The sequence below is a fragment of the Rhipicephalus sanguineus genome, chromosome 1 (assembly GCF_013339695.2).
Source record: "Rhipicephalus sanguineus isolate Rsan-2018 chromosome 1, BIME_Rsan_1.4, whole genome shotgun sequence".
NCBI lineage: Eukaryota > Metazoa > Arthropoda > Arachnida > Ixodida > Ixodidae > Rhipicephalus > Rhipicephalus sanguineus.
In genome coordinates, this window is record NC_051176.1 from 90,337,926 (window position 1) to 90,365,612 (window position 27,687).

The following is a 27,687-nucleotide window of genomic DNA, read 5'->3' on the forward strand; positions in this document are numbered from 1 at the left end:
CGATAAGTGAATGGCCACCGGCTGCTGAAATGGCGCTGAAAGCGACGCGAGCGAGAAGCCTTTCGCTTTCACCTTGATAAGCGCGTGAGGTCGAGAGCGTAGTACGTGCGCGGAGACCTCGCAAGCGGCCGCGCGCCAGACCTGCCCGCCGAGCCGGCGTGCGTAAGAGCACGCGACGGCTCTGAACGGGTCCGGGACCGCGGCCGCCTCCGCCGTCGGGTGTTGACTCGACCACCCCGACCCCGGGAAACGCTTTTTACTCGTGCAGGCTCAAACGATCGTTCTCAGCGTACACGTGCAAAGCTTGTATGCATAGACTATGCACAGGAGCCGCAACGCCGTCTCTCTAGCGAAGGAGCCTCTATCTTCAATCGGATTGCCGCGAAGTTTCGTTGAAGAACAGTGGGCACCAGAGTCACTGTATATGCTGCCTTTAAGTAGCAGAGTTGCGCGTCTGTTTTCCAAACGCCGCTAGCAACCGTGCATTGCGGAGAAGCTGATGCTCAGGCCAATTATTTTGTTCCCCTATACGCCGCCGCTGCAGCGAACTGGATTAACACTATATACTTGTAGCCAATAAAGTTCATCGCTGGTCGGCGACACGCTTAAGCATGTCACCTGCCAAACCTGAGTGCGGCTTCGCCGCATAGCTGTGGTTGCTAGCCGGACCTATACGCGCAACTAAGCTACATAAAGGTAGCATATACAGTAACTCTAGTGGGCGCATGTGTCGAAGGGCGACGCTCCAATCCACTCTCCTTGTAGCTGCGGTTGAAAACTGCCCTGCAGGGATTATACGTAGATAACTACGAGTGATACGGAGTGAGGAGTTTCTTTAAGACGTCAGCATCTCTCTCTCTCGCTCTATTAATAATTCTTCGCTGCTGGGCGTCGAAATGTTTGGCCACCCGATCGAAGTGAATGGAGGAATGACGCTGTATATTTCGGCAGTTAGTCCTCGACAAGGCCGTATAGTGTATGCATCTTCTCTCCCGCTGTTTCATGGTCTTTTTTTTTTTTATCATCTTCCGGATTATATACGCCAATTGTCATGGAAAAGCTATAATCGTCAGCCACCATAATTACAGATTCTCTTTCGGTAAGTTTATCACTTCTCGTGCCAACATAATTCAACATACCCTCGACAAGACTACGAAAAATCAATTTACTATGCGTACGCGAGCTGAGTCTCACAAATGGCGAAAAATAATTCTAGAACATATTTTGTGACCCTCGCATTTAACAGGTTGAAAATGGAATGCCAATATCAGCCCGAGTGAAGTGCGTAAAAGCCCAAGGCTTTGGGAACTTACCCAACACAGAGAGAAGGCAAGGTAGGCAGAGAGAGAGAAAAGGTTAAGGGAAAGGCAGGGAGGTTAACTAGAAGAAAGTTTTTCGGTTTGCTACCCTGTCCTGGGGAAGGGGTAAGGGGGGATAGAAAGGTAAGGAAGAAAAAAGAAAGAGTAAAAAAAATAAAGGAAAACACACACACACACACACACACACACCACACACACACACACACACACACACACACACACACACACACACACACACACACACACACACACACACACACACACACACACACACACACACACACACACACACACACACACACACACACACACACACACACACACACACACACACACACACACACACACACACTCAAGCACGGGAGCATCATAGTCGTTTAGCGAGGTCGGTTGAGCGGAGAAACTTCAGCAGCGCCTCTGTCGCTTTCTGCTTGGAAGCTAGAACGTTCCGGCACTCCAAAATTGATTGTTCAGAAAGCGGCTGGTCATCGAGGCGTGCTAGCGTTGCTGAGAGCTGTTGTCTCTGGGAGCTGTAGTGAGGACAATGACACAGCACGTGCGCAATGGTTTTCTCGCTGCCACAGTGAGCACATGCAGCACTGTCTGCCATTCCGATTCGGTAAGCAGAGCTGTTCGTGAAAGACACTCCAAGCCACAGGCGGCAGGAGGTTGACCAGGTCACCTCCGGCTTGCTACCCTACGCAGTGGGAGGCAGGGAAGCCGGAAGAGGAAATTGTAAGAAGGGAAAGGGTAAGGCTAGCAAGCGATGCGTGCGCACTCGTAAAAGCAATCACCGCGCATTCAAAGGCGGTCGCTCAGCCCCGTCGTATGTGAAAACAAAAACAGTAGCAAACACGTTTCTTTTTTTCTTTTCTTATCGCGAGACGTGCAGATATTATCGGGCCGAGTTTTTCTTACAATCTACATAGCTTATGGGACGGACTTCACGTAGGATTTAAGAGGTGCTTCTTCGGCGAGCTGTTAACTATATCTGCAAGGGCCTCACTTGTTAGTGTACGACGTCCTTCTTAGGGTGTTTAGCGAAGAAACTTTTCACATACATTTTTCGCTTCACTCTGTCAAAAGGCTCTGCGCTAAGAACTCTGAAGAAGAATAGTTAGATGCATTGTTTTAACGGAGATTATATAAATTTGGTTCGGACTTTGACATTCACAGATACCCCGTTCCCTCCCCTTTTTTTCTCTCTCTCTCTATGCCCCAATGACGTCACTGCAGAAAGCGTGGCCATCAAACGATGTATCACACTGTCACTGGGCCTTCAGGAAGCAATAAGTGGAGTTTGTATTTGGCAAGACTGGCAAGGATATTGTTGAAGAGTAATTTGACATTCCGCTACAATCGTGATTCAGCATTGCTCATAACACCAACCAAGTTTTCTTCCCGCTTCTCCTCTTTTGGATGGCTGTAGGTCGCATGATTGCCGAATGAATTATACATGGCCAGTAAGGCCGATCTTCTCGATAGGCTGACTTTTGTTTTCAGATATAGTTGTGGCGGTGGTAGATATGTAGTGCATTCCCAGTGGAATGCGCGTTGTATATAGGGCTACCAAGGGCAGTATTTTATTCTTTGATTGGGGGTCCTTGACCAGTTCTCAGACTGAATGATCCTTGCTGGCGTTAATAGAGCATTCGTTCGCGCGTGCCTTGCCACCCTCGTTAAGTGAAAAGGAGCCCCAAGGCGAAACTAGCTTACGGCCTTCGGGACTGTCGGGCGTTATCTTGTGCGGACGCTGTCCGCTCGCTTCTGCCTCCGAAACGTTCCCATTTCCATTCACCTAAGCTAGGAACCATCAAAGCACAAACTCATTTTTTTTATCTTTTCGGGTTGCAGCAGCGCCTTCGTGCACTTTATGAAACGGACGGTTCAGTGCAGCGACGCTCCGATGGGATGCTCCACACTAAACGAACTTCTTAAGGCGGAAGCCTTAGATGCCTCATCAAACGCGAAAATTGACCGTCGGCGTCAACGCTAGTGATGCAAGAAAGCATCATCGCGCGATGACGCCACCAGACGATATCATTATGAAGTCACATATAGCCACAGCCAAAATTTGTGACGTCACCATGACGTCACATAACGTGATGCCATCGCATGACATCGTTGCTTGGTCAAAGGCGTGCCGATCACGGAAGCAGTGCAAAACCAGGTGACGTGCAGAAGGCTCGCAATGCCTCCGATCCTGGTGGCAGTGCAAAAAAAAAAAAACGTTAAGCTGCATTCACCCGACTGACCAAATCGTGATTCGACCCTGCAGATTGCGTACTACGTCACCATACGTCAGCCATTCACGCGTTCCCGCTTCGGTCCGCGCGACGACGGAGGCCCAAATCACAGTTGGGATCCTCGGGGAGCAATGCCGAAATCCTCGCTTGTAGCGTGAATTCTCCCCTGTCGTGTGAATGTTGGCTGCGGAGAGATCCGAATCACGTCAAATGTCACGTGACTGATTCGTCCGCGATCGCGTCCGTCGTGTGAATACAGCTTTAGGTGCAGCAGGCTTTCGGAGGGGGGCGGGGAAGGGTGAATACATCGACTGAGAGGAAAGAGAAGAAGACTTTCGCCTTCGAATCGTCTCAGCCGAATGCAGAAGGTGCCCTGTCAGTTCTTCTTGGCGATCACCGAGGCGAACTACCCCGACATTACAGAGATTTTGCCTGCCAGCGATGGGAGTTGCTATAGGTTGCTTTCATTTTATTACTTGACTAATTAGCTGCTTGGAAACGACGTGCTAGATAGAACTTAGTCCCGTGAAATTCGATTGCGAGGTTGAACGATTTTGCAAGAGGGAAATTCGGGCCATTCACTGTATTCGCCTTTCTACAAGATTTATTGCACGATGTCCAATCTATTACTCTCCGGACTTTTCCGGCAAATTTATTTTTTCACTGATCATATATCATGCGCGTTTTATTTTTATCTTTGCTTATGGTTATCATGAAGTGAGGTTCGCGAACTCCTAAACGCAGTTCCTTCAACGAATGGCCTTTTTTTCTAGTCCGCCCTTCGAATACACATACAGGTCCATTCCAATCGCGTTTACTGCTCGCTCTAAATGACCTGAGTGGCAACTAAATATTATATAATGGCAAACATAAAGACAAAATTCCGATTAATTGTAGCGTTAACACGCATGCATTGAAGCCTATATGCCTACGCGTCTACGACAAACAGCTTATTATGCACAAGGCATTGCGTATACGAAAGTGATCAATACGCCGACCAATTTCGGAAATGCCGGCACGGTGGGCGGGGGTAAACTTTATTGAAAACAAATGGAAGTGAGAATGACGGAGTCAGGCTTGACGAGGGGCTAGGTTGGGACCCAAGGGGCCGCAAATCTATCAGACAAGTCCACTTGCATACAGAGACCAGAAACTGACCAGCGCGTGGGAACGCGCGCACCTTGGTGCATAATATTCATACTTCTGTACAAACTAGCGTGGCGCGTCGTCCGAGCTGCATATTTCACAGTGACAGATAATGCAGGTAGTTAATTGGCTATTTATTAATCCTGCGGACGTCCAGCCACGTCCATAATTTGCAGTTAATGCACCGACAAGACACCATAGGAGCCAGGCGCCTTTGAAAATAAATAGCCGGACGGAAAGGGAAAAGACGTTTTCAAGCCTGCCTGCCTGCGCCCGAAGGTGAACCACGACTGCCCCTGAGAGGATGGGCTTTTCCGTTATCTCAAACACCTGTGCACTCGACATAGCTCTTAGAGAGCTTGCTGATCATCCTACAGCGACCTACATTCGCCGGGCCGGCGCTCTCACGAATCACCGACAAGGGCTTGCGAACTCCCACAATATTGCTCCTCAACATATTTTTTTTTTTTTTTTCACGCGCGCCCCCTTGCACGCCTATAATATGCGCCGCTTGTCGTGAAAGTTATCACCCAGCCGGGAGACATAAGCAGAACCGGCAAGATGGCGATTCCCTTTCGGACACTTGCCTGGTCGAGCGAACCTGACCGAGTTTCCAGCTTCGTTCAGCCTCGCGAATGCCCGGACCTGTTGGGCGTCCGCCTAACCTGCGAAGGGTGTGAGCGCGGGCACACAAAAAGGTCGCTATCCGTGGGGGCCCCTCCCGATACGCTATCTGGCTCGAAAAGGTCGTTGCCACCGCTCCAGCTGTGAGCTGCTCCTAAAACGGCTGCACGGCGGGCTAAGTTATGGCCACTCGAAAGCAAAGTGCGCGGGGCGTCCGTGACCCGTGCTCCTCGCGGGCAGCTGCGGAGCGCCCCACCTGTGCGCTTTCCGCGAAACGCGCGGGGGCCTCTCTGCATGACGGACGACTTCCTTTGGTAGGTACGCGCCCTTCATTCGAGTCTCTCTGTGTCTCTGGATCAACGATCTCAGCAAAGCGTGAATGAGAGACTCGCAGGAAGCCGTGGATCAAGCATCGCGACCTTGAGCCGTTCGGCGCAGAAATGGCCCCCGAGAAGCGCGCGCCCAACTGCGGGCGCAGCCACCTCGTCCGAACCCGGAAGTGGAGCCCGCGCGGAAGCAAACCGCCGACCCAGCTTCGAGCGGCGGCGAGGAGGAAAGCCGGAGCTCGAATTCCCCGAAGGGAGCTTTTATATAACCCCCTATAGTGCGCGCGCCTTATTGTAGCCAGCGTGGGGCGAGGGAGGAGCAGCCCTCTCCCCGACCCAACGGCTCCCCCCGTTTGGGCATTGAAGACGTCGTCGTGACGTCAGGCCCCCGGTTGCCAGACCCCGGCGCCCGAGCCCCCCTCCTCCTCGTTGCCGGTGCTCGCACTCTCCCCGCGCTCGCTGTGCCAAACTCGCGCAGAGACCGCGGCTTGGGTTCAACGACCTCTCACAGAAAAGACCCAGTCTGCGAGCGTGCGGCCGCTTCAAAGCGAGTACAGCCTGTGGACCCGGGCCGGCGACTTTTGCGCGCTGCTGGTCAGCCCTGCGAGCTCTGGAGACCCACTGATCTGGCCATGCCGGTGTTCCTGGACGAGGAAGCGGGACGCTTGCGCGCCGAGAGGGTGCTTCGCGCTCCGGGCCCGATGTGAATGGACGGCATGGCCCGGACTTGGCTGCTGCCAATTCTACGAGACGACGCCGCACTGCAGCCCCGAGTCGCCGTGCCGGGATGAAGGAGGCCCCGGGGCCCGCGGAGGAGCGCCGCTGAGACGCCTTCCAGCCCGGGGCCGACCCAAGGCCAGAGTCGAACCGAGCGGAAAGCTGGAGCTCATACGGAGGTGAGACCGTCCATAAGGCCTACGAATGCGGGTCACACAGTGCGCAAGCCCCGGACCGCGTCCTAACGCGCACCTGCGCACTCCATTGGCAACCGTTCGCTTTAAGTTTTCCACTATTCCAAACGCTGTACAGGAAAGCTTGAGCGTCACTTTTATTTAATTTCTTTTTTGCCTGTTTTGAAATCCTTTGTCTCTGGCGTGTAAGCATATTACTCTTCCGTTCGTAAACCGTAGAGCGTCAGACGGAGTGCAAGTTCCCTAGAGCAGAGTCCTTTAGCGTGAACTCCTGAACAACTTTTCAGCAGTTCGCGTTAATGGGCGCGGTAATGGGCAAGTGAAGGTGATGTGCCGGAGCCACAAGTTGCAAGTGTGCCCGTCTTTACGCATACCTGGAGCATCGGAATGGATGCGGCCCTTGTTGCGACGCTTCATTCTCCACAGTACATGTTTTAACTTCTTTTTTTTTATCTGTTACTCCATCAAAATCCCCCTTACGCTGCACAATTACTCACTGATTTGAAAAATGCATCGAAGGAAAATGTACCGTCCACTTCCTTGCACAGATGTGTACACTTATCTGGAGGCTGCATGGTAGAACCGAGTAAATAAATTATTAGGCCTAAGTATTCCATGGTCCCGCATTCACAAAATTTCGGGAATGGCTGTTGCAAAGTTCGTCGAAAGAATATACTGTTTGTATACATGAGCGCATATGTTTGTGCATGAACTAAATGTGTGGTTCGAATGCAAAATGCATCGATAACGGTCGTCTAGCAATGGACAAAACAAAAACAATGAAATAATGAAGAGCAAGTCCGTTGGGGCCACCCTCAGTCATGATATCATGCACTAAGACTATGAGCACGAAGGGATGGAACGAACAGTACATACAAGCCAGCACATTTTTTTTTAAACGATGTGTTGTGCCGCCTCCGTACAGTGTGCGCCTTCGTCAACAGGGGACGAAGATATAAACTGGGACCAAATTCTCAGAGCTATTTGTTCGCAAGCGCTACCTGCAATTGGCCGATTAATGCACCCGACTTCGTGATGGGCTAGTTGGAGACCTACGAACACAGTTCTAGCGTAATAACGTTTTCTATTGTGTGTGTTTGTGTAAATTGGGGTCCTGGGTACGCAGGCATCCAAAGCGACAGGGGCGTAGCCCGCATTTTATTATTGTTTTTTAGCGGTATAGGGTGTGTCCCAATATATATGTCCGTGCCTGTGTTTATATGTGTGTGTGCGTGTGATATACAAGGGACGTAGCCAGAATTTTTAATTATTTTTAAGGGGGTCTCGACCACCTTCATGAATGTTCGTGAGTGTGTTTGTGTGAGTCCGCGTGTACACACACACACACACACACACACACACACACACACACACACACACATATATATATATATATATACATATATATATATATATATATATATATATATATATATATATATATATATATATATATATATATATATATATATATATATATATATATATATAATGTTAAAGTTTCAGGGGGGGGGCGTTGAGCACCCCTAAAACCACATCTACGCCAGTGACATTTACACATGCAAACTGAAAACATTCGGGGGGGGGGGGGGGATTTAACAGCATCTGGCTGCGCCTATGCCAAACGACTGCGTTATTACTAGGAAAACCTGCGGACGCCATAACATATTGGAAAGCTGGCTGTACGGGTCGCACGTTCTGCTCTGCCACGGAACTCCGCACTGAAGCCGTTCGTCTCGCGCCGCTAGGCCCGAAACCGCAGCGCCGAGAAAGAAATACGCATTCCTGCCAGTGTGCGGCGGCGACGAGGATGCGAGAGACAATGCGTGAACACGAAAGCGAGGAGGAGGACAGCGCCCGGTGACCCGCTGGGCGAGTTTTGACGCCGGGTGGGAGGCCTAATGGCAGAATGAGCGCGCGCCCACCGCCGTAGTTGCGGTGTCACTCTCCGCTCCAGTAACAGTGCAGCGACACGGAATTAGAACGGGCAAACAATTAGGTGGCCTTTTCCTATGAGCGAACAATGATCCCGAGAGGGGGAACCGCCCAGGGAAGGGCGCGCACCGGCTTCATGCATGCCCGCCGCCCACTGCACCTCGCCGCCGCACGACGATTGCACGCCGAGCGACTCCTCGGCCACGCGAACACCGAAGATATATACGTATTATTGTTTTCTTTTTTAATTTCGCGGTCCGTTTCTTTTTTTTTTTTTAACGTGGAGCAACCGCCCTATACCCCTTGTATCTGCACGCGCAAGCGGAAGGTTCTTACAGTCGAGCTCAGCCCGTGTGCACAAAAGAAGAGAAGAATAACGTGTTCTTACGGTATAAAGGCCATCGCAAGAGCTATAATGTCAGCCTGTCGGAACGATCGACATAGTGCCAAATGTGGTCTGTCACAGGCAAGCGTAATTTACCAACGGAAACCTTTGGGAAATCTGCAAGGGGGGGGGGGGGGGGGGGGGCTGGGGGTAATATATATTCTACTTAAGTTAGAGATTACATTTCGTGATTTCACATGCAAAAACCGCGATACTATTACGATGCATGCCGTTGTAGGGAACTGCGGATCAATTTTGACCACTTGGGGTACGTGTTAACTTGCACCTATATCTAATAAGTACACGGTCGTTTTTTTTTTTTTTTTTTCATTTCGCCCCCATTGAAATGCGACCGCCGTGGCTCGAAGTCGCGTCCTCGGGCTTAGCAACGGAACAGCTTAGCGGCTAAGCAACCGCGTCGGAGTGCGTGCTGGTATACACCTATTTCCACATACGAGGCGATTCTTCGTTGTTGATTGATTCACGTTTTCCAATGCAGTTGTCGCGCGCGCGGCTGCGCTCTTTCCATACGGTGGGCGCGCTAAGCTCGTAGTGTACTTCTCACGACTCTGCAAACTCTTTTTTCGTTAATATATGTTTCATTGTAAACAGCAGGATTGCTGTCCGATTCTCCAGGTTACAAGTCGATGGGTGTGGAGAGAGGGAGAGAGATAGAAAAAGTGCTTGTGTGATTAGGCTTTTGTTGTACGTCACTATGACTCGCAGTGGTTGAAATTGTTTCGGACAATTTGCACGTAACTGCGTCCCCGGTAGCCAGTGCGAAGTCATATTAAAAGAATGCACAAAAGTTGCGCGAACTGAAACGCGGATAGAAGGAAGACACGATGAGACATCCGAAGCTCGAGTGTGTCTAGTCGTGTCTTCCTTCTCTCCGCGTCTCAGTTCGCGCAACTTTGTGCATTCTAATGGCAAATCAACGGGCACAAATTGCAACCTTAGTCGTGTTAAATAATAATCAATTAAACGAACTAGAGCTCGTTTACTCGACGTATCTTGCAGATCACTGCAAGTGGCCTTTCCAGCTACTTTAACGATTAATGCAACGACGGCGACGCCCTAATTAAAGATGGTTGCATACGCTAAGGCGACGACCAATACTGCTCTGAAAGTTTGCGTAGTGACGCAACAAGTGACAGCATACGAAGATCTACTGTTGAAAGACTTTTATCTTTCTTTAAAGCGTAAAAGTTATAATAACAATGTCGTCGCATGTTCCCCCTCTTCATCTTTAAAAACTGTATCTCAGGAGCAAAGTTTCGTTTGCTATATTGCCGATGTTTCCTCTAAAGACGTGCATGCTATCCTTTACTGACAGTGTGCGCTCTACAGCAGCGGGCGCACATACAGTGATCACCGAAATCGCTAAAGTGCGCACTTTACTACTACACACTTAAATTTCTGCCGTTGGCCGAGACTGCGCAAGGTTGATTTTACAAAAGGCAGGCAGACGTTGGCACGGGTCGCCACAAGTGAATCACATACGTTACTCGGACACGTTAATGATAATACATGAAATTTTTACGCGCCAAAACCACGTTATGATTATGGGACACGCCGTAGTTGAGGGCTCCGAAAAATGTCGACCATCTGGTGTTCTTTAACGTGCACTGATATCGTACAGTACAGTGGCATCTACCATTTCTCCTCCATCGAATCGCGACCGCCGCGGCCGGAATGGAACCCGCGACTTTCGGGTCAGCAGCCGAGAACCGTAACCACTGGAGGCGGACTGCTCGGACAAGTTGAGGTTCGATCGCGACGTAACGTGATCGTATGAATGAGCATGGGTTCTTCGCGTATCGTATAGTATAAACTGTAGTTTCTTTCCGGTGCTATCATTTCTTCTCTGAATGCGACGAGCTTGCCGGCAGCGCACGCAGGACACAGCGAGATCTGTCACGGGACTCGCTGTTTCACCTTCCACGGCTGCCGCGCAAGGCGCCCGCGTCACCACCGAGAGAGGCGAGAGGCCACGCGCTTCCGTTGTCTGATAAGTGTGTACCGGGTATACACACAGTGAGTCATTCAGGTGGAGCAAGCGACTTTCCGCGGCAGGAAAAGCGTCGCCACCTCTTGTTGGCAACCAGCGGCGCGCATCCTCCTGACTACAGTTCAAATACGTCTCGTCGAAGTGCTTGCGCGATTGGCGGCGCGCACACACACACACACACACACACACACACACACACACACACACCACACACACACACACACACACACACACACACACACACACACACACACACACACATATATATATATATATATATATATATATATATATATATATATATATATATATATATATATATATATATATATATATATATATATATATATATATATATATATATATGTTTGTGAAGGGAAACGCGCGCCCCAGGCAATGATCTTGTACGTGTTCTACAAACGGATAACGAACGAACATTTCTGGCGCACACGAGTGATCGTCCAGGCTCGCTCAAACGTCACGAACACGGGGACGTACGCTCAAGCCGCCACCAATAGCGAGCGGTATAAATGTTCGTTCGCTTAGAGAACGGGTACAAGACTCGGTCCAGAAATGTCGCTGCGCTGTAGCGTTCAGCCCGCTCACGATGTGTGCATCGCGCACCTTGATGCCGTATATATAGTGCCCTGTGACGCCGCTGAAATAGAGATACAATGCTCTTACGAGGGGCACAGAGGGCAACGAAAGACGGGGAGCTTGCATGAGGCGTGATGCATGTCTGGTTCACTACCCTGCTCTAGCGGAGAGAAGGAGGCCTGTTGCGGAGCCCCTGTTGTTGTATACACTGTAGTATATCAAAGCTCTCCTTGCTTTCTGCGCCAATATCGCGCACGGCTATATATATATATATATAAATATGGTTAACATGCATATTCGCTTCGGAAAGCAGTTCCGGGCGCGGTTGGGTATACAAGTGTGCGTGCCTGCGTCACAAGTAAGCTATAGAAGAGGGCTCGGAGACAGCCAAATTCCAGATTTCACCGCCCATTCACCTCTTCTCGGCCGTCTTTATATATAAATTTTTTAATTAAAGAAAAAGGCCAGAGATACGCTCCTACTCGACGATAGAGCACACGGGTATTGTCGCTGTCGGTAATACGCGCCAAAGCGCGATAATCACGCGCGTACTACATACAAAGCAGCAATCCCATTACACGCGGCTGTAATGGCCTTTTTGGAGTTCCAGGTGGTACTCATTATTGCCAATCAAGATAGATTCTCTCCCAGGCAGGCTGTACCAATATACTTCCTTATCAACAACGGTAATATTTACATACACTTTTCTCTATAAGTAAGAATTTCGGTGTTCTAGTGTTGACCTCTCCTAGCAGGATATTTACGCCCATATTATTAGACTACAAAGCTATGCGTAGGCGAACGGAAGGCGCTAGGGGAACGTGTTTCTTTCTCGGGTTTTGCTGAATATGTATGATCGGGTGTTCACTCATTCCGGGCACTCGGGTTCGGAAATCACCGCGAAGGTACATCCGAACTGCCTATGGTTATACCGTTCAGCACCCAACCAGTTTGTTTCCGATACACAAACGCCAGCGGCGCTCTGTCGAGCGGGTGAAGACAAAGGAGCAGCTTCCATGGGAGGGGAGGGGGGGGGGCACGTCTTTTCGGCACCCGCAACAAATTGTGAACGGCGTTGCACAGCGCCGCGGCGACGGACCTGCAGAAGAGTTGTTGGTTGCGTCGGCGTTTTCACAGCAGGCGAGGTCATTGCTCCTAGCACAGCTCTTTTGGCGCGCGCGGTATCCGCACGCCATAGTGTATATACTCGCGCGATGCCAAGCGCCCTCTGTGTGATGACGCCCCTGTCATCGCGGTCACATCCTTACACGTCTCCTATTTCAATATCGCTATTTTGAAACAGGAGACGCAAACACAAGAGTTACTAGGGCGGGCGTACGAAATAACCCAAAAGGGACTACAAAAGAATCCGAGTGGAACTTGTAGATATACGCTAAGCTGACTGGGTGCGCTATTTCGGAAGCTTCTCTTAGAAATAACGTTCTTCCCAGCGGCTTTGCGAGCCAGAAACGCTAACCTCAGCTTTCGCTTTGAATAAACTATAGACGCTGAACCAGAAGAAAGAAGACAGAGGAAACAGAAGGGGCGCTTTCGCTATTCTGTGCACCACTAGGATTCCTTTGTACGCCTAAACCTTCCCATAAACAGAGAAGTCTCATATTTCCAAAAAAAAAAAAGAAAGAAAACCTCCATAATACGCCAAAACTCCCTAGCAGGAGGGAGACTTCGAAATATCGCGTTCAAAGTTAGTGCACGCTAAGGGAAAACGTACAGAGGACGCTCTCTGCGCATGCGCAGTGCAACTGGCGCTATTGCACGGACACGCTAAGCCGCTTGGATATACGCTGTTTCTAAAGCAGCCTATATAATAAATGTGCGTCGTGACGCCGCTATAGCAGTTAGCAGTGCTCATATCGACCCAACACGATATCGCGGAGGGGGACACTTTCGAAGAGTGCTTTTGAGGCGCCGATGCGCTGCTCTTTGTTATTTGCTCGCTTTAGAGCTCGTATTTGCTCCTGATACACAGACGACGACGCTGAGACGAGGCTTGGTTCTCGCGCTCACTGAAAAAAAAAAAGCGTTCGGATACATTGGACAAAGGATCGTGTCAACACAGGCGCAACAAGTGCCCCTAGCTGATATTTTCTGCCGAAGTATCAATCTCGCCAATCAAAAAGAAAATGGGATATACCCCGAACTCTTCCGATTCCGGAATATGTGCAGCATACAACACTCTTCCCAAAACATCGTGCTGCTCTGATATCAGCCGATCAGGAAAAAAAAAAGTGAATGTAAGCGAAATTGCGAACTATGCAACAGTCGTTGTAATGACTAAGCCACAGCACTAAGACCCCCCCCCCCCCCTCTTTCCCTGAGGCCACGGGCGACCGCGAGGAACATGTCTCGCGCCGAAAAGGTGTGTGCAGTCTCTTATCGTACGCTTATCGCACGCTACGTGGATAAGCGACGGCGCTGCTGCGGGCGATGAACCTTAGTTGCCACACACGCAGTGTATACGCACGCCGGTGCATGCGCCTATAACTGCGTCGTCGCGCGGACAACTCAGCCGACACCGCCGCGCGCGAGTGCATGCTGCGCTCTTCACGTCACCTCGGGTATTCGAGTTTTCCGGAAGAGAAAGAAACAAAGCGGGTTCAAAACCCGCCACTTTCTCCCCGACCCCTTTGGAGAAATTACAAACTTATCTTCCACCGAACGCGTTATCGTAACTTTGGCCGGCGACCCTTTTATTATTGTCCCAGCGCCGAAACCCCGTCGAGATTGCGTTTGCGATGCCCCTGTGGCCTTACCGGCATCGTGTGTACATACACAGAGAATGCCGTCGAGGAGTCGTAGCAACTTCCAAGTCGCCTCGACAATGCGCTCTCGAGCACCTGCGGGCCGCCGCAGCCGGCTGACGAAAGAGACGCTCCTCGGCGAGGCCTCCTCCGGCGCGTACATGCGTGTGCAGTTTGTAATAGGTTAGCAAGAAGAAGCAAAAGAAAGAATGCCCGCACAAATGGAAAAGCGAGGAGAAGAAGTGAGCGCACGTTGTGTCTTGAAAGCAAGAGCGCGGCGCAGCTTCCACGTAAAACTCGGCTACGAGGCGCGCAGAGCCCCGCGCCCCTCTCCTCGCCCTCTCCTTCGAAGCCGTGGAAAAATAGCAACGCGCGGAGCGAACGCGGAAGTGACGCTACGCGGAGTCTCTTCTCCCTTGCGTCACACGCAGCGGGGCCGCTTTGCGGAACGCGGGCGAGCCACCGCGCCAGCGGACATTGACCTCCAAACGTTCTCGATGTGGCCGCCGCCGCCGCCGCTGCTCCGCGAGAGAGAACCCTGGTGCTGCCGCGATGCACCACTTCCTCCTCTTTGAGGGCGAATCGATAAAAGCGGCTGTTCAAGCAGTGCCTTCCGGACTAAAGCCTTTCCTGGTGGTGGTTGGTCGCCCTGGCGGCCGCTTCCTGTAAGCAAAGGCTGTGTACCCGTCTTGCGCAGCTCGGAACGTCAACGTTTCGAGCTCCCTTCTTTTGTTTGTGCGAGTACACGCGCTCCCGACATGCTCGTGCAGTTCACAGGTGTACGCCGCAGTTTTGGCAAATCGAGGCGCATCTTGCGTAGAGAGCGACAGCGGCGCGGGAAGCCAAGCCAGATCGCGGCGCGGGCAAATCGCGCAAGCACCTGTCGGGGCCAGCAAACGAGGTGTTTCGATGACGCACCTTTCGCGGCTGCTCGGACGGCGACGCCTTGTCGCGCAATCTGGCCCGATTAACTCTCCCACCCTGTTGCGTTTTCTCGGCGCGTTTCTCCGCTGCTCGGTGAAGCGCGACACACCCCAAGGCTGCCACATCCTCGCTTTTTTTTTTCTCTCCTTTCGCGCAGTGTGACACAAGGAAGCAGTACGACATAACTAAAAAAAAAAAGATTGACACAAAGGGAGGCTCAACGGTTATACAAGTGCGCAGATGTGCGCTGGTATCGCAATATGTGTCTGAATGCTGGTCCACCGTCCGTATCACCCAGAGGGAGGAGGAGGGTGTAGTGGAGGTTTGCAACTTTTCAGCACACCACCGAGCAAATGGACACCAATCAAAGCTGTCATTTATGGTATTTGTAGCCGAGCCACTCTCTCTGTCACTTATTAAGTGTGCGGCAACTTAGGGAACAGCTCAAGAAAGAAGTTTTAACGTGCAACATCGGTGAAATGCTCGAAACGCGAGTTGATGAAATGCACTTCTCTATGTTGCACATGTGCGTTGAGACATGCACTTCTCTGTTCTGTGCGTACAGAGCGCTCGCAGCGTATCGCATCCATCGTTTTGTTCGTGCGCGTTCTTCCTCTACTCTTGTTTTGCACAGCATCTGCTTGACGATACATTTTTTTTTTTTATGTTTGCTGCCCTCTGTAGTCTAACTTATACCCCTCCGATACCCGAATAACGTATCATTTGATATGTAACGTATACAATGAAGTTTTACAGTTAGCTTCTCCTTCTGATGCCCCATTGTACACATCCGGGCCACCTTTTCTTGTCCTCAACCTTTAACATTCTGTTACAACGTCGTATCACACTTTAACCGCTTAACGTTAGTTCGGCTTCTTAGCCGCGTCGCACTTTTCGCTTTAAAGCAACGTACGGATTGGTGCCGCAATTTTTTCTCGAACACGAACAGCTACGAACGAAAGTCGGACACATTTTTTTTTTTTTTAGGCGGCACTTCCACATAGATACCGTACTTTTCGCAATGCGAAACAAACTCCTATAGGTATCACTGCCCCGTCAGGCTTTATATATGAACAGCTGCATCGTGCATAGCACGACGCTGGCACATTGTGCGCTGCCGCGGAATGCCGTCGTCTTATAGCTGACGCGGGGACACGCTTTGCGCTCGATCCTCGCTGGGGAAGCCGCGTGGAATTTACGCGGCGCGCATCCCGAGAAGGGATCGATGCTGCCGCAGCGCCGTCGCAGTGGATGCCTGCGGCGCGCGCCGCACACATCGCAAAACTTTTCCATCGGCCGGGATATCACGTCGCGGCATTCCGAGATTCTCGCCTAGGGAACGCGAGTGCGCGAACACGAAAAGTAGGCGTTCTTTCGTTGTTTCGAGAGTGACGAGACCTCCGACATTATATTTCTTCTTCCTTTTTGCTTTACGTTATTTATAAGTTCGGATATACTTGCAACGATTTCGTTCTTTCTTGCCTGTTTTCACTGCAATATACTCTGTCTATTATTTGGCATGTTTTCACTTTATAGTCTTTACGATTTATCTCGCTCTTTTCGATTTCCTTGGCATCTTCCATTCCTATATATATATATATATATATATATATATATATATATATATATATATATATATATGTTTCTGTCCCCTCCTTACGGAAGAGCACACAGGCGTTTTGCACTTTCCCGTTGAAGTTGCCAGCGTACTCCTTGCTTTATTTTCTCGCTTTCAAATAATAATAATAATAATAATAATAATAATAATAATAATAATAATAATAATAATAATAATAATAATAATAATAATAATAATAATAATAATAATAATAATAATAATAATAATAATAATAATAATAATAATAATAATAACACATTTGTTCGTCTTATCACTGTCGCTATCGTATGTCTGAAACCACATAGGAGGCATGCAAGCTCCCGAGAGATGGCAGGGCATCGCATGAATATTTCTGTCATGTAGTGACATTCACTAATTATAGAAAAGGGAGCCTAACGGGTCATAGGTGACTACCTGTTGACGCACAGATCTCGACAACGGCTGTGCAACACTACTGTACACATCTGTGACGCCGAACGCGCAGCGGTTTACCTCAAGCTATGAATACGAAGCTCGGCGACGAAAATGAGAGTAGACACTGCTTGAGAAATATCCCGACATATCCCGCAGGCATGTTCCGCGACGAAAAACGACAGCCTTACACGTAACTTCGGGCAGTTGTCGCGCGTTATGACCGTTATTTTAAATAGTGTATAGCCAGCTAAGTGTATACGGCCATCGCAAACACGCGTCTCCCGGTCGTTTTCGTTTTGCAATATTCGGGAAACAACGAGAAAACGTTGCGAGTGATTTCGCGCAAGCTCACCGGCCAAAACAACGCATCCGTGCACATTTCTTCTACCTAGCAGTCATGTCAAATAGTGGAATGCTGGCGGAACGACGTCGTCGGGTCTTCAAAATGATGACGGGTATACGGCAACCCTCGCCACGCATCAAGGTTCGACCCTGAACTGTGTGTATTAAGGAGGGAGGAAAAGAAACACACCGCCGTGCAAGTATAACAAACAGGCCAGATTAAAAGGACGACCCCGTGACCGCCGGTGAGGCACAAGTACCGGGTGCGCAACAAAAGCGGCTACAACCGCGGGGAGTGCGCTTGACCCCGGAGGTCACGAGCTTCCCGCCACGGACCCCACCGATCTGGGCTCCAAGATCAAAAAACGGAAGGAGAAGAAAAGACGTTCCTCCCACGGCAAAACACAACGGTTGCCGGAAACTGGCTATCGATATAAGCTGGAGCGGCACGCCCTCCCACCCCGCGGTTGGGCCCCGTTACGACACACTGCGAGGCGTCACCAGTTGTACAGGAAGCGCGCATTAAGCGGAGAAATGTGGCCGACTCGTACAAAGAGCTCAAGACCAGAGGCCCTCCTTGTGCCGTCTGGTGCCACCTTTCCGCGAGCATTCGACGTCATCAGCTTCCCGTTACGCAACCCCCCCCCCCCCCCTCAAGGAGCCTCGGGAGTTTTTTTTTTTCCTCCCGTACCGTTCCCTCCGAATTGTTCCGATCCATGAGAGAGGGTGGGAAACATCAAGCAGGAAGACAGCATAAAGGGATCCCTGTTGCTCCCCGCTCGTCGGAAAGAGAGGGAAGAGACGGGGCGAGGAGGGGGGGCGAAAGTCGGTCATGAGCCGGCTGGGGCCGCCCTCCACTGCGGTCCGTTGTCAGTGAACTTGGAAGTAGGCCAGCGGCAGGTCTGTCGAACGGTGCGACCTTCCCGACCGGGGTTCGGGAGGGGTCGCTAACCCCGGTCTCCGGGTCACGGCGCTCCTTCTCCTCACCCAGAGCCCGCGGTGTGTGCCCACCTTCCGGCGCTCCGGGCGCCACTCGGCCCCACAGTTGGTGCGTCGCAACTCCGCGGCTCTCGCCATGACCGGGACTTACCCGCGCCACGCCGCGCGCGCGCACCGCTCCTCGCCCGTCGTCTCTGCCTGACACCAGCACGGCACCCCCGGAGCCGATCCGCGTGCAACGTGAGTCCGCTTCCGTTTCGCTTTGGCTGACGCGTGTGTGCGGTGCCTGATGCCATGCTGTCTTTCATCTCGGCGCGTAAGAGCATTTAACGGACGAAGTACGCTATCGAGATTCGGGTGAAACTATCGCCGCGGAGGTACGCAGGTCGTTGAAGATACTCGCCCAGCGGTGCTTTCGTTTCTGAACACTGAGCCTGACTTTTTTATCTTGCAGACATTTGTGCTGGATAAATTGACCACTCGGCAGGAAGTTGTCCCCTGTTACATCCAAGTATACTGTTTTCTGATTTTTCATGGTCTCTACAGCGTTCTTTCCTTATTACGAACGTCGGTGAAAAGTATAAAGCTAAGCAAGTCATTTCTCGTGTCAGTGGAAGCACGTTAGGAAAACCCGCCATCCGCGTGCGCACACCACCATTCAGTGTTGAGCTTAGTGCAATGTATATATCACTGATTTGGACGTACTGACCACTGCCGCCTGACCTCAGCAAGTGGCCGCTGCGTCCATGTCGGATTTCTGCCACAACCAGGAAAACACAAGTTCGAAGAACTCGATCCATAGCGCGCCGAACAGACAGGCTGGCAACCAAGGCGATACATTACGGCCGTTATTGTGGATACTATATCAATTCCGTGGGGCGGCAATCTTATGGCTGAGGAAAGAAATAGTTGCGATTGTACTACGTGCACACGACTTCGGTGGGATCGTACGCCTCACTTCTATAGTATCGAGCCGCTGTAAGTACATGGTATCGGTATGGGCGTGAGGTTATACCCCTTCACGAATGTTCCAGCACGCGGTGTTGCGCAACCACTGTTGGAAGCCCAGGCTGCGACGCAGAAGGTTCTACTGTTTTCGTCCCAAGGAGTACGTTCTCCTAACCATTCTGTTGTTCATAGCCCCCAGTCAGAATTCACGCAAGGTCCTAGCGGCCAACACAAGCACGTGAACAAACTTCGTGCTTTGCACGATCACTGCAGCGGGAGCTTGCAGCAACACCCGTAGGCACGCCAACCCCTTCTCTTGTTGGCCTTAAAGCTTTCAATGTAGCACGATTCAGTTTCGGCGGTTCGAGTGACCCGGTTAGGTGTGGTCGTGTAGTGCAGTTTGCCCTCGGCGGGCACCACGGGTGATCCTTCGAACGAAGCCGCTTGCAACACCCGCAGATTCTTTTACCAAGAACCGCACGCGCTCGGAGCACCCGAACTTTTCTGTACGTGCACACAAGTCGCGCGGTACAGTCCGGCGCTGTGGCGTCCGAACGAGTTTGGCGGCGCGCGGGCGGTGACGGAGCCGTTTACTTTCTCTCTCCCCGATAGTCTTGCGAAAGTCTGCCCTTCCAGCGGTTGTGTGTGTATGTGCGTGTGGCGCTGCGCCGTCAACCGCGAGCAGGAGCTGCCACGCGACGGTGCGACACGCGCGTCACGTGGTTGTCCTGTGCTTTGCCTGCCGCCGCCACAACTTTGCACTCCTTTCCTGCGGCCGACGGCACCAGCTACCCCCATATTTGCTTATTATTTTACAACTGACGAAGCGGACACGCGACAGGCGGGTGAGTTTGCCCCCTTTCCTCCTGCCCCACTCCGCTCGGCTGGGTTGCGTAGCGCGTGCGGTACCAGCTGTCGCCCCCTCCGAGGGCCGCCTCTGCTCAGTGTGTCTTCCGCGAGACGTTTGCGCCGTCTTGGCGCGTATATAAAGTTGTCATGGATGAATGCTGACGCGCTGGATATGCCTGACAGGTTTCTTACTAGAATGGGCGCAGATCTGCGCGCAATCACATTAGGGCTCAAAACCCAGTAACGTCGCTCTCGTTTTATTGAGGCGGACGCAGTATAACGTGACTATATGAGATTCTCGATCATCGGAACACTTGTGTTTGGCTAATGAACTGACTTGATTAGGTTTTACGCGGCTCGCAAGAGGCATTACGTCAATGCCTCTTGCGACGCGTGGCGTCAATGCTTAGGAGACGTCATAACGTTTTCTTTTTTCCCAAGGGAGCTTTCTTCAAACCTTTTCGTTTCGTTTTTTTTTTTTTTACAAACGTATTTCGACAAACAGTACCATGCAAGCAAACAATTTCTTAAGCGGCAATCACATATAAACGAGAAAATCTCTCGCGACGATTAGTGAAATCAGCGAAAGGACTCTCACGTCGCCACTTCCCCCTCGACTTTTCCGAAACCGGGTGCCGCTCTTACGCTCAAGTTAGGCTGCTGGTGTCAAAGCATAATTCCGGTGTTAATGAGGACGTAAATACTCAAGAGGCGGCGCTACATTCAGGTCCGGCCTAAATCTAAAGGGGCCTTTGCCGACAGAACGTGGGGCACCCCACTGAGCTCGCTCTTCCAGGGAAGCGGGATGTCACCGAGGCGCCCTATATCTGGACCTACAAAACCACTCGAACATGCATCTAGGACATCGGAAATAACACCTAGGAAAACTGGCAAAGGTCGACGAGAGCGTGCCTCAGTTTAGAAATATATCAGCCCGATGCAGCGACGCAGTCTGCGTTAGAAATGATGAACCAGCGCGCATGCAAACCAGGTTGGCAACTGCGAAGGCACTTGTCACTTTGACACGCACAGACACAGCCGTCAAGTCGGACTCTCTAGCAGAGAGATGGATATCGCAGAGCGATTGTAAACCCTGCATGAGATGATGGGGTCGTTTAGCAGTGCCGGTTTACCGTACAGTAAGTACGGAGATGCCGTACTGTCGTGGTCGGCACGTTTCGGGTGGTGGTACATTTAGTACTGAACGGCGATACCGTAGCGCAAACGGTACGGTATTACCGTCACTGCTAAAACACCCTGACGTTTCTAGGTACGTAATATTTCTTTCCCTCGAGCTTAGCCGCTTCTTAGCTCGATGACTTCGCACACATCGAACAAAGTCCGAGCATTGTTTCATCCATGCGATTTAGTAGCAGGACTCAAGTAAGCGAATTTACCGAAGGGCGGGATGGTGGTAGTCCTTTGCGTAGCCCTTCGCCCACGTCATAGGGTGTCATGAATGTGCTCGCTCGCCGTTCACGTGAACTGCGCCGCCGCCGCGGCTGTTCATAAGTTGAACGGGGCGAGGGGGGTTTGCGCTAGCGCCTGGCCGAAGGGGGAAAAAAAAGAAAGCGCGCCGCTGCAGCAGAGAGAAGGGGGCCCCCCTTCCTTTCCCGGCGAAACCAGTTTCCGCCCCGCAACCAGTCAGCGGGGCGGCGAGGCCCAGAGCCTCGGTAACCTAGTAAACCGCAAGATGGGCGCCCTTTCCCGCTTTCCTTTCGGTTGCCCGGCAGCCTCCTCGCAGCCGAGTAACGGCGTGCCGTTATGCTCTCTCGCTTCCTCTCGGAAGCCGGCTCCCGCACGTGAGCACGCTCACCTGGAGAGTTTTTCCCTCCTTATTGGGGTCTCGCGGAGAAGAAGAGCTCTCTGCGTTGCGACGACGTTCCTCTCTGGGCGGAGCGCAACTTTCGCGAGGCGAAAAAATAAAAAAAGAATAACGTCCTCCCGTTAATCGCTTCTCCGAGGGCTCCGGCGACGTCACGGAGGCGCCTGGAGAATGTGCGTGACCGGGGCGAGAAGTATACGGGATGTGCTGTCACGCCGTTGAGCGCAGACGACCGACGCGCACAGTCGTCGCGCGCGGCGTCAAACGCCGCCATTTCGTCGTCTCGCGTGCAGAAGAAGCCTCTGCATTCGCCCCATGGGCGCTCATTCACAAGAGTCACACATGATGTTCCAACGGCCAATCAACGGCAGTCGGCCTCATTGGCGAGGAGCGCTACGATCGGTCCAGAAAAAAAAAAAAAAAAAACGGCCTCGCCAGTTTTTCGTAAACGTTTTACTGCCGTCAGCGTATGTTTGCGAGTATATCTTGCAACATTTTATTATGTGAACCCCTAGTTTGGAGCTAGAATGCGAGCAGCATGCGCTTCTCGCAGGTCTCGACTTCCAGAGTGCCAGTTTCAGGACTAAAAATGGAATCAGTACGAAGAGCCTTGGACGAGTATGGGGTCCGATTGCAATCGCTCACGTTTATTTATTTATTTATTTATTTGATCAAAAGTTCCCTTCGTTCCAAACTTTTCTGAGCGTTAGGCTGTGGAGCTGACGTAGGCGCAGCAATTAGATTTTTTTTCTGACGGTCCACCGGTGACTTGATAAATGCACGACTATTTGAGTTCACCACCGACTTCTCGGTCAATCATCGTCACACGTTAACATGAACTTACCATGTGCTGAATTAAATGCGAAAAACCTGACCACTTATTCCGTGACACTTTTTGCTAGTTTCGCGCGTTTTTACCACAACTTAAAGATACGCGAGGTCACCTCGAGAGAAAGGCGAAATATTCGACCACGCTTAATGAAAGAAAGCAAACGGCTAAGCCAACCGTTGCGTCGCAGGTTAGCCCTGTACGACTAGACAAAATGTAAGTGTTTCGCTTCCTGGTTAATCGAGCTGTCAAATTCTCTCGACGCTCACGGAAGACGAGTACTCGTCTAACTGCACACCTTCCCCTCTGATGAACATATTTCTAGCGTTGCTTCAGAGCTTACGGGGTCCTGACAGCCTGACCGCATGTGCCACACCTCCATAGGTGTGCGCAGGATTCTCCATGAGTGTGGGGAGGGGGGGTGTTCCACCGCAGCGCCCCTCCCCCCTCCAGTGGGGCCCTTACTATCAGTACGCAGTGCCCCGACGGGGTAATAGAGGGGAGGTGCACCTATGTCTGTGGCTCAGCGTTTGCGGCCAACAAAAATTTGCTCTGTCTCCTTCTCAGAGGATGTATGCGTATATATAAGGCAGCTGCTGTGACCGACCGGGCATACACAGAAACCGCAGCAAAATACACGACGACAATTCAACAGCGCGGAGCCATGCACGAGCGTTCCAGGCGTGCCGACGCATGATTTGGGAGCGCGCCGAAAATTGTCGCTCGCGAGGAAAACCCTGGCGTTGCCGAAGGCCGCCGACGCTGGGCAGCGCGCGGCCATCAATCAATCACGTGCTGCCACGCACCGAGGTCCGCCATTGTGCGGCAGCGGCGGCGCCGAAACCTGTTTGCGCTGCAGCGAACAACAACGCCTAGCCGTGACCCTCTTTGGTCGAGATTGGCCATGCAAATAGGCGCCGCCAGGAGAGCGAGTCACACAGCCGGCTGCTGGCCTTCGCTACTTTCGCCGCCCGGCCTTCCGATGCGACGACGGCACTGCGTCTTCTCGGCGATGCGCGCCGACGGCGACCCGAGTCCCGTCGAATCGGGTCGAGTCAACACGTCGGGTCGAATCGCCCGATGGCCCTTCGGGACAAAGCCGCTGCAGATTTTCGTCGAAAAGACCAGCGCTGAGACAAAGCGCGGAAAAAAAATGAGCCACTTCCACGCCGTGAAAGCCGTCGGAGAGCGAAGCTGTAAGCGAGTGTCTGTGATTGGCTAGCGAGGTCACGTGGTGTCGTGAATCCGCTGCTAGATTTGAAATGTGCACTCTTACATCTGATTCTGCAAGCGCGAGTGTGTAGCCCAGTGGTTCTGACACTTGCCCTTGGACCGTGAGTGGCCGGGTTCAAAGCCCGACTCGACAAGGAAATTTATTTCGTTGACTTATTTCTACTACTATGACGACGGCACAGGGTAGACTAAGACAGTTTCGTTGTAAATAAAGGGCTGCTGAACGGGGCGCAAGTTTCTTACCTTACATATTGAATCGAGTTAGGGCTTCTACTGGCGTAAGCTGATGCAGCCAAGCGCAGCGTGTCGAGGTCAACGCGACAACACCCGGTCTCAGCTCCCGTAATACACGTCGAATACAGAATGATTCTCCTATTGCGTCATTAAACCCAATTTAAATAACTAAGATATATCAGAAGTATATGCAGAATGGGGCTGAACACGGTTTCTTCCATCATTTTCACGCTAGCGAATTACACGGCGCATCGTATGCCAAACGTTTCAACGACCAACTGTCTCTACTCTGTACAACACAAATTATCCAGAGCAAAATGCTTGTTCGCAAGAACGCACTGCAGTGGACGACGTCAGGATATCGCGTAGTAATAGCCGAGGAGATCGTTAATTAATTACTAATGTTACTAACCTTAACTAACTGCCTTGTAGGACACGCGTTGTTATGGTTTCCAAATCAGTCGGTACGCATACGCAATGCATGTCCATTTTAGTCGGAAGCCTGAGAACTTCAGTTTCTAGCTGTTAGTCTCCAAAGTATATGTCCCGAAATACATTGATAGTCTGCATTGATTTGCGACACATAATTATGCTTTCCGTGAATATCTGCAAATCCCACGCCTTTCTGTTTTGCGATTCAAAATTGTCGCTATAGCTAGTCTCATGACTGATTTGGTCTGCAATTCGTGATTGCGATGCGATGAGAAATCATCGAACAAGGAACTTCCTGGTGTTTCTTCAAGCGGACTTGTCTTCGTCAGGCCAGCAATCACGAGATGAGTCGAAGTTATGAGACTAGCTAGTCTCTAGACTGCGACGTGTAATTAAAGAAAAAAAAAAAAGATGAGAGAGCAGCGAAAATTAGTCTTATTGCCAACTGTCGCGCACGTTCGCACGTTTTCCACGACTGCGAATCTTTGCCGGCACAATTTCTCCACTTGTGGTTTGCTGTACTTTATCATAATCAGCGGTATCGCTTATTAACTTTCAGAATTTGCCGATTTTTTTCTGGTACTTGCTTTCTTCTAAGGCGGAAATTTTCTGCCGAAAACTACGGGATGTGTACGTATAAGTCCCGTTCGAGCTCATCACACCTCGTGAGGACTGCGGTAATTTTTCTTGCACGTGGCGGTCGTAGGGTACGGTGAATGTCGCCGCTTGTACGGGGCGTAACCCTTCGCGATAGGGGTGAGAGCGGCGAAGGCAAGCAACACTGTGTGGTGCTCGCTAAAAACAGTGCGAAAAGGAAGGAGTGAATCAGAGTGGTTGAAAAGGCGGCAAGGATGATGGCAGTTGCCGCCGCGGCCGTCGTCGTGAAAGATAGCGTCCTTGGACTGTGGCCCTCGCCGCCTCCTCGGCGCAGCGAGCGAGAGAACGAACGGGCCGGAGAAGAAGCGGTAAATGCGCCGCGCGCGCGCCCGCACGCACGCACACACGCTAGCGCGCGCTCGCCGGAGGAGAAAGGGCGTTTGTTGCGCGCCGAGGAGGAGGAGGACGAGGCTACGCACGCCGTGCCCCAGTTTCGCGCGGCGGTTCATTGCCCCCTGCGCAGCCGGTGTCCTCGAGCGCGCGCGTCACTGCCGCCGCCGGTTCCTGCCGCGCCGCGGCGCTGCGTCAAGGCGCAGGGTCACGTGACGTAACGGGACTTTTCCCCTCCTCGCGGCTAACGCTACTCCTCCCTCTCTCTCCCCGCTTTTTCTCGCCTCGGTATTTCTTCCGCTTGCGAAAGCTTCTTCTTTTTCATAATTTCTCGGAAGCCTGCTACATCGCGCCCTACTGCTGCTTACTTGCTTCGCCCGAGGCGAGAAACCGGCCGAATCGAACGATTGGCCGAAGAAAACTGCGAGTGTGAGAGAGCGGAAAAACATGCTGCTTGTGCTGAGAGCGGGCAATGGCGAGCGCACCCCCACCCCCGGAATGCGCTGACTTGAGCAAAAGGCGGAGGCCATTTTTACGAGACACCCCGGAATGGAATCTATGTGGCTGTCGCAGCACCTAGCGCGAGCCGTGCCGCGTGCTCTCTCACACACACACACTCGCACAAGTTCATGTGTGTGTGGAGGGGTAGTGTTGGCGCTGCAATTAGAGTAGACGTGATAATTCTTCCAAGCATGGCCGTCCTTATTTCTCAGGGGGTAAAGAACGTACTGCACACTTAGATTATACAGTTTATAATACCACACAGGTTAAATGTCTTAAAGAGTCAAACTTGGGATTCCAGTCACAGTAAAATGCAGCAAGCTACATAAAGAAACGAAGCGGTAGTACGTATTAAAAATGAAATACACACACTTGGCTTGCATGTTTCACGCGATAAGCGTCTTTTGTTATGAGAGAAAGTCATTCGAAGTCGCTGTACTGCGCTTCATTTCCTTCGGCTTTATAAGTGGCGCAAGCCTCCAATTTTGAGAGATCCGATCGCCCAGAGACATCGTCATCCTCCGTTTCACCCTTCCGAACGCCATGGTAACAGGTACTCGAAAAGTCGATGTGCGTTAGGTGTTACCGCGTGTGCTCCACCAACCGATGAGCGGGCCGTACGGCTGCTCCACAGGTGGGCCCTGACTGGCAACCCGGAGTGCCAGGTGTGCTCTTGTCCGCGCATGACGCTGGGAATGCGGCGTGTAGGCAGGCATTTCCTCTGCCGTCTGATTTTGCAAGAAGAAGAAATGGGCCCACTCTGTTCCGCCGAATAAAAACAAAATAGAATTCTCAGCGGGCAAACGCGAGGGGAAGCGTGCTTGTGCGGCCGTGGGCGACGGGCCGCGGAAATGTGTCGGTCTTGCGGCAGCAGCAGCCGCCGTTGCAAGGGGGGACGGGAGGAGGGGGGGGGGGAGGTGCACCACGCTTCCTCCGACACTGACACGCTCGCAAGGTTATTGAACTCCCGCGCTGAAACGAGCGGGCACCGAGCGGAAGAGGGCCCAAGGGGAGAGCGCGAAGAGTGTACGGGGCGGAGCCTGTCGCCCCTGGCAACTGATCTGCCACCGACAAAAGTGAAAACAGAGAGCGAGGGGAAGCCGTTGATGGAGGAGGGAAGAGAAAAAGAAAGAAAGGCGGGCGGCCTACTTTTGGTATCGCAGCCGGCGCAGCGGTGGTGGTTCTCTCTCAGGAGGACAATGACCTCCACGCTAGTCGAACGAAAACACGCCGGCGGCCCTGGACGCTCGGCGCGAGCAGCGGCCGCCGCTCCACGGAGGCGCGGGAAGGAAACGGCAATAATGCGGCGCCGGGCCGCTCGGAATCTCCGCCGCCGATAAAAAGTAGTGC

General features: G+C 51.7%; 1 protein-coding gene across 4 annotated transcripts in view; it reads left to right on the top strand.

The window, feature by feature from the left end:
• Positions 1-27,687, top strand: part of LOC119407164 (hormone receptor 4-like) — a 220,269-nt gene that overhangs the window by 165,002 nt on the left and 27,580 nt on the right. Inside the window, exon 1 of one of the 4 annotated variants that reach the window (XM_049415036.1) lies at positions 5,794-6,557. The exons of 2 other annotated variants lie outside the window; for them this stretch is intronic. The gene's annotated coding sequence lies outside the window, so the exon portion shown is untranslated. Of the gene's footprint in view, positions 1-5,793; positions 6,558-18,386; positions 18,740-27,687 lie in introns of those variants that run through there. One more of the 4 variants, XM_049415045.1, reaches the window with a different exon arrangement.